Below are 8,852 nucleotides of genomic sequence, written 5' to 3'. Positions count from 1 at the left end.
TCTCTAACGTATCCCTACTGAGATGTCAACCTATCTAACACGTTTGTCTTAACACTGATAGAGCTGTATTTTCCAGACTGCTTTTAGGCCTAGAGTGGACTATATTAACATTACATGGTTTCACATTGAATTTAATAAATATTTAAATACTGTTATTCCAACATTTTATGTAGCCAGCTCAGGCCATTTTAGAAAATGTTGCTTTTTTCATTATTGCTTCTTTAATATTAGTAATGATCAAAAATAATTAAAACATTTAAAATTCAGTAAGCCTTAAAGAGAAATCATTTTCTGAAATGGTACTGATCAGCTCTATCGGATAGAACCGTTTAAACACTCACTTGGTTTTATGTATTCTGATAATCCTAAATTCAGATTCCTTGATTTTGTTTAATAATTTATTAGTTTTTTGTATTATCATACACTGCATCCAACCTCTAACACACATTACAAAGCACACACATTCTAAAAAGAGTTGTCTGCACACATGTTCTGATTTCATTGTGAACCAACAATGAAGTCCAATCATTTTACACACCATTTCAAGGGGGCTGACCAGAAACTGGGTCATAAAGTGGAGTTGACAGAAGTTCTAAGATTGAAATATATTCCCAGGCTTTACATTGATTTCACTATTGATCATAAACATTGTGATGTTCTGTATGCTGTATTTGTCTACCATATCGTAACATTGCAATACTCTACAGAAACTTACTTACATGTAAACCTTCATAGCCTATGTTTTTGTATTTCGAAAGCGATATTAAGGGAAAGGCAGTCAGTTGTATGGGTGTTATATGTGATTGATATTAAGTGAAGTGTGATAATAAAGAAAGTGATATTATCAGGAGCTTGTCCCCATCGTCTCTCTTTATATTCTGTTTCAATGTGATCATATTAAACAGAGTGTAACATTAACATGACTGGTATTAAGCAGGTTACACTGTACATAAATAGGGCCAAACTGCCATAAAATTGTTTATTTTGTCTTAGAAAAAACATTTGAAACTCTGCATACATGCATTTTCATTTAATGTGTTTGCAATTGTATCTACTTGTCCTAAAGCACTGGTGCCACCTACTGGCATGCAAACTCTGACCTCAGTGAGTACTTCGCAGTGTCTACAGCCTCTTTAGATTGAATACATTTAAAATACCTTTTTTTTAGTCCAGTATTTCAATGCTAACAGAAGAGAAATGGAATTACTATGGTTACCATTTGTGACCCAGCTACCTCATTAACGCAGACCAATAGAAAGTACTCTTCATGTTCTTCTGAATACTACTGAAATCTCCTCAAAGTACATCAAGAAAAAGAAGATTCTATCATGCTATTTCATACTGACTTTACTCATATTAGCCGTTTTTCCCTTTGTTAAATTGTTATTGATTGCTGTTCTATACCCAGGGAGTTTCAGCAATATAACACAAATACTGCAGGCAATTCGTGTGGTTCATTAATCATTGTTTATTATTGGACAGTGCCCCAATCCCAGTTCATGTGAAAAAAAAAAATACTAAAAGAGTTTTTAGCTTTGGCCATGTAATAATGCAATGTAGTTACTAGCTTTGAAGAAAGAGTTAAAAAATATTATTGGGTACACACCGTCTATTGCAAACCTGCATCTTTATCACCTTGCTGATAAAGCAGTGTGGATAGGGTATTGACAATGTTGAATTTTCCCTGTAAACCAAAGTGCATACAAGTTGACCAACATATCTCCATACATTTCAGGTGCTCAGAAGATAGAATCTACTACATTTTCTCAGAACTTAAAGGTTGGCAGCTTTTTAGTTTTTCAGGTGGCTGTATGGCACAGCATTTTTTAATGTAGATATATGTTTGCTCCAATATATTCTGTTTCTTTCAAAACTTTAGTTTTGCTGCATGTTTCCCAAAGGCAGGCATTCTCAACAAGAGGTAAAATAGACTTGACATGATCTGGGGCAAAAATAAACAACACACAAATCAATCACCATGGAGCAGAGTGTATGTCATTTGTTCTCACAGATCTTGCATTACAACTCAGCATGCAAATTAAGAACTGCCAACCACTGAACTATACATGATGGTTAATTAAAGCAACAGTTTCTACAGCAACCTTTTATTTGTTTTGATTTAGTTTTTATTTTTTATTTTTGAAAACAAATTGTGTTGATGTCAGTACAGCATTATATTATCGAAGTCAGTAGTAATTAGTACTGTAGTTTATAATGCAGGTATGTATTTGTCAAAACGAATGTCGTAAAACATATATATATATATATATATATATATATATATATATATATATATATATATATATATATATATATATATATATATATATATATATATATATATATATATATATATATATATATATATATATATATAAAGAAAAAACCACGTGTCAATATTAAACTTTACAATGTTAAAAAAAATTTTTTTTACAATCTATAACCATCAGATATTGGTAGTGTTTAACAAAAAAAATTTTTTTTTAATTTTTTAATTGGACAACCTGACACACAAAAAAAAAAAATAAATAAAAAAAAAACTTTAAATAAAAAAAAGTGCCTTTAGAATTTACAGCTTGTGTTTGAAATACTGCCTTTCAAGTTTTTTTGCATCTAGAATTCCATATCTCTTATTCTTTAATAACTGTTGAATTGCTACAGTTGTCATTTATCATTGGCATTACCTAAGTGTTCTGTAGAAATCCTTCTTACACTGGATACAGGCTTCACCTCTGGGTCTTGGCTGAAATGTAACTTGAACATTGGTCTACAGCACAAATAAAGCCCCATCATCACAGCCAGTTTTGGCTCTAAAACAAAAAATCCTAAATCCATTAAACTCAGCAAGAAATGTTCCCTTGGCAGACAAAAGATCTGATTCACCATATTTAGATTTATTTAATCTGCCACTGTTAAATAAGTCAGATATTAAACAGACCCCCAATGTTTGCCTACTAAAATCACTGCAGCTTGTTCAAGGCTCCGTTAACCACTGAATAAAATGTATTGTTATATTATAACAAAGTATGCAGTGGTGTAAACATGATGCTTCTTCTAGACCTACAAATAATTAAATATGTGGATTTGGATATTCTCGTAATTAATTAATGTGCTCAATAAATGACCCAACAATTACACATTTACTAAATCATTGTGTTTTTTTTTGTTGTTTTTTTTTCAGACAAACACGTGTCATGAATATACTGTGACCTTTAGTTTGCATTAACCACCAACATAATTTCAAATGTTCAGCTTATTCTTACATACAGTAATATGATCCTACAGAAACATGTTTGCTTTATGGAGTAGTATATGCTAAGATTTTATTACTTTTACAAACCAAAACCTTCAAAACCTTGACTCTAGATACAGTTTACTTGCTTCCAATTACTAACTTCCAATGAATTTTAATGTCCAACACAGCTGCAAATACTAGGACTTCGGTGTCAGCTGTTCATTAATCACAATCTCCTTTGTGCAGCTGTTCAAAGTGCTGTAGAGAAAAAAACAAACCCCCAAACCCATCACAGGTTTCCTATATAGGCCGAGGTAGTAGGAAGACTAGTTTACGAATCCTTTTTGTCTTTCAACGAGTGTGTTAGGTCACCATGACCTAGCCTACACCCACAGTATGTGCATGTAAAAATGTAACTGACATATTCAAATATTCTACAGAGATTTATTAAAATAATGTCCATACCCAACTGATCAATATGTCCGAGTAACTTACAACAAACGCAAAATACATAAATAATGTAGCAGGCACATTACGTTCACTCGAAACATGAAGACATGGATTGAAAATAAGAATCACTGGGAAACATGCTTAGAAAATACTGACTCTGTCTTATTTATAAGTAGGCGTTGGTTATCTAAGCTTTATCTCTTATTTCAAATATATTCACTTATAAAATCATAATAATACCCTTCGAAACAATTAGTTTTGTGTTTTTATTGTAATGCTTTATCCATTTTCAAATATACTGCATAAAGAATTATATAAACAGTAAACATGCAACTTACTTTACAGTGTAATTTAATGTAACATTTATGTTTGGGAAACATATATTGTAAAGATCATCATTGATCATTGAACATTCTGAGCATTTCTTAAATTAAACAACCAACATAAGCAGTTGTCTGCTGAATCATAGTTTATATGTATCTGTTTAAGCAAAGTTGGGTCATGCATTGAGAAATCACCCCCCAAAAAATACCCAGCCATTTCTGATTTACGCCAAACTCTGTGCTCAGGCTTGTTCAACAGCCTCAACCTTTAATCAATCTTTTACTCAAAAATAATTGAGAATATATTAAAAACACATAAACAAAGTCCTAAACAAAGTTTTTTGACCTTTGGGAAAAACCCCAATAGTATAAATCTGAAAAACTGTTTTATGGAAAGGTTACTCTCTCTGCTTTGCATATACAAAGCTTTCATCTGAACCATCCCAGCAGAGTCTCATAACTGTTTCCGAGGCACTAGCAGCGAGGCAAGAGCATTGAAAACTGAAGCTTATGCTGTGGAAGGCAGTCTTGCAGAATGAAAATATATAATTTTGGGTCAAAATCTGTCCATCACACCACACAACTAATTGTTTGTCTTTCTCTTGGCTGTTCCCCAATACCATCACAATTTGAAGTCCAGTTTATGGTGATAAGATTGACTCCATAGTATTGGTTTTTGTATGGCCAGCATAGCCATCACTGAAATACTTAATACTTTTTGAGGGCAGTATTTCTGTTGGTGGAAGAGTTTGGATTGGGAGGAGTGCACAGCTAACGTTAAAAAAGACATCATGGTCAACAGAATAATTCCACTGGTTAAAGAAATCTCTCTTTGCAAGCCATGCTTTCAGATAGTATTGCACTTGAGTGGCCATTTCACATAGATGAAATTGTTCCCACCCCTTCACTTGATATATTTGACAGAAGACACTGCTGATGTGAAATGACCCAGGAAAAGTAAGTGTGACAGAATGAGACATGGAAACTGAGATATTATGTTTTAAAATACAAACACATATTTGCTATGGCAGCAGTTTGTTTTTTCTTCCAAACTGAACACATGAGACCGATGTAGCTAATGAATGAGCAAAACAGATATGATTCATGTAAATATTTTGTTAACTACAATCACTTTACAGGCACTCAGCATTAACACAGATACAGATTCACAGATTCATAGCTAATTCCCACACCCAGCTTCAAGTCTTGTGTATCTCTAATGCACAAAAAACGATGAGAATCCCCTGAGATGCTGAAGAAGACACTTTCTTACAGGAGGGAGTTTTGTTTCTTGTATCTATGCAGATACAATTTGGATAGTTTAATTGAAAACCTCTTTAAATAATTTAGAAACTTATATCAAATTCATGCACACAGGGAGGAAATAATGGCAGAGAAGGATGTCAAATGCTGGATACCCCATGAGAACATGTTATGCAATGTTCAATGCCCAGGTCTCACTTCAGCTTCCACAAGAGACTACAACTTGTATCAAATGAGAAAAAGTGTAATTTACTGGTGTGACTTTTGTTCCAGCTATTTATTATGCAGAATATCCTGGAATGGGGGTAAAGCTAGATTTTTTTGACAGCAAACGAAAAACACACTAAGATAGCTCTGGGGTAGGAATGTGCTGCTTGCGCGTTTAATAAAGGAACAAAATAAAATGTTTGAACAAACAAAAACACTTTTACAAAAACAAACGGCACGTTGGCCAAAACAAACACCAAACCAAACCAAACAAGTATCGTGCTGGTGTATAACCAGCACACATAGCAATTTTTTTATGTTTAATATGAAATGTCTCCAGGCACAGAGCGCCAGCAAAATTCACAATATTCTATTTTTTCCCATAGGTGGTCATGTGGGACGCAGAGGTCATGTGACGTAGGTGCGTTGGGAAGAGTGCGAGTGTGATGAGATAGTGAGATGCCATTGACTGAGCTAAGACACAGTCCTGGCTTTTGGTAGTTATCCACTTAAAGTAGGGTGAGCAAACATAATTTTAGATTTTTTGATAGTTAAAATCAGATCGACTTTTCTAAACATTTTTCATCTAACTTAAGCATATCTGAAATAATAATAATAAAAAAAAAAAATATATATATATATTTTAAACGTGTAAGAAATAATTTTTTACGCACCAAGCTGAGGATACAGATAATAATTGGGCATACCAAATTGGGAAGAAAAACTGGGGTAAAAAACTGGAGATGACTAAATTAAAAAACTAAATAAATAAATAATTGATGGGACCAACAGGACCACTGCCTACTCCTGGTATGCCAAAGAATCCACAACTGCCTGATATTGGGTTATTAAAATAAGTACTAGTTACAGAATTTGTTTGTTTGAATGACTTAACATTTGTTTTACCACATGCCTTTGAGTGATAAATAACAAAGAGCATTTACACACCATGTGTATACATTGGTGTCATCATCAGGTGGCGCTTCAATGTAAGATCTGTAGCCATAGTGTGGCACGTCAGTATTAATGTAATATGTACAGCAGTCGTACACATGTTATTGTTCCAGCTGCTGTAGAGGTATTAATAAAATACCCCCTATCCACCAGGAGAATAATGATGTAATTTCGAGTCATGTGATATATCGACGGACAAATAGAATTCTTGCATTACATACAGCAGCTGTACGCATAGCAACTGCTTATTTAATAAGCTTTACTTTGTTTTACCTTCTGTCCCTCGTTCCGCCTCTGGATACACACTTCCCGACTCTGCGGAAGCTGCAGGTTTATATACATGTGACCATCTCCAAATTAATAATAAATTAATCAGTTAATCTAGAGACGGTCACACTCTGCAGGGGGTTAGCATGGCTGGAGAAATTTAACCCCATCCATGCTGCAAAAACAATAACAAAACTGAGTTCTTTATACAAATTAAACAATACATTAAAATAATAATACAAATACAAAAAAAACATAATATGCACAGTGACGGGTTGTACCTCTTCACAATGAACCACTAGAGCCACAGATGCAACTCATACAGCAAACTAACCCTTGTAGCAAACGCTTTTAAAAGATTATCTTAACCAACATCCCCAATTTGAATTGTTTCAATTTGAAGTAACTAGGTGGCTAAACTGTCACATTTCTACCTATCATGTCATGACATGTTAATGTATTGGAAAAAGTCACAGTTTTTGAAAAGTGCTGGTTATAAAGTATAAATTGCTGTATAAGCCCTCAGGATTCTTTCAAGGCCTCTTACCCACTTACCTCCAGTCTACAATTGGCTGTCTCGGGAATCGTTAGTACTGAAATCCTGGAATGCTTGTGATCTGTGAAGGGCAATCCACCACCTTTGCACCCTTGACATGTAATGACTCATCTATGTTCTGATGATAGTTGCTGTATGTAACACAGTGGTCTCCAGCCCTGTTCCTTGAGAACCCCTATCCAGCAGGTTTTATATGTGTCTTTACATCATCAGTGGCTAAAGATCTGGAACACCTGTTAATCGTAACTAATTAAGCCAATAATTGGTTCAATTAAGTAACTGAGAGATTGGTTGAAACGAAAACCAGCAGCCACAGTAGTTCTCCAGGACCAGGGTTGGAGACTTCTAATGTAGCAGGATAGCTCGTGTGGCGACATCAGACCAGGAAGTAGACAGACAGTACTGCTATTAAGAAGGGACTAAAATCTTTGTATATTTTAGAATAATCTCCAGATACTTTAAACTTTGTTTTAGAACCAGGGCAAATTAATTAATTATGTCTAGTTAAAATAGGCCATGTTTTAATCATGGTTCTGGCAAGTCTATATTTACCCTTCGTAACTGCCTTTGGCATAGCAAAGCTGTATTTTTAGATGGGGTATTGCTCCCCCTGGACTGGGTTGTCTATGGGAATTGTATGCGTTTCCTGGGGCCACATTTCTCAGAAATCTATAAGGTTTATGTGTCTAATTGCCATCTGCCAGGTTGGTTCTAAATTTTGATTGGCTTTTATTTTTCCCAACTTTTTAACGGTACTTTTCAAGCCCTACTCCAAATCTCATAGATGCCACCAACCTGTGTCTGTGGGGCTTTCCAATGTGTCTATATGTAATTATTTATCAATTTTGATGAAAACAAAACAGCATAAACAGAAGCTTTTCACTTGTATTAATATTAATGTAACATGCAATACATAACATACATCGATAGTATATATTGCACTAAAAGACTGTATACACATAGCTCTACATACATCAATAATTACTTGTGCTTTGAAAACACTACAGAATTGCAAACCAAGACATATTGATTTAAATTAAAACCTTTTCAAAAATGTAAAATTTCCCAATATGTGTCTTTGTAAAAGGTGCCAGTTTCCCTTTTCACATTATGTTTATTTACTGTTTTTAATATATTTTTTTTATTTATATACTAATGTTGCATGTTACTTTAGTACAGAAAAGCCCTAGGGCCATGCAAGGGAAAAAAAAAACAACCTAGAAATGTTAAAAACACGAAATTTCGACGTTCTACACTAGACCACGAGATGTTCATGCACAACTTCAAAGATCCACCAACTGTCACTCAGGGAAGTACTGTATGATGACTTGACGTTGACATGGATGATGATAGTGACATTGTTGATCTTCTACGAGGTTGTGGACTTCAAGAAAAGATATTAGGTGTTCTGAAGGAACAAAAGGCGAGTTCTGTTTGAATGTTTCCTCCATGATTAGCTAATTAAAAACGAATAGACTGTCGTATATAAGCCTAACATATCGAGTGAGACGAAGGCACTAAAGAAAAACGTGCTTTTTAAACAATTCCCTATGGATGTATTTATTCACGAACTCTGAACAATAAACATGAGGGAAAG

Source organism: Polyodon spathula, chromosome 8, assembly GCF_017654505.1.
Source record: "Polyodon spathula isolate WHYD16114869_AA chromosome 8, ASM1765450v1, whole genome shotgun sequence".
In the NCBI taxonomy this organism is placed as follows: Eukaryota; Metazoa; Chordata; class Actinopteri; order Acipenseriformes; family Polyodontidae; genus Polyodon; species Polyodon spathula.
The sequence above is the reverse complement of the archived record's forward strand: the minus strand, read 5'-3'. Positions refer to the sequence as shown.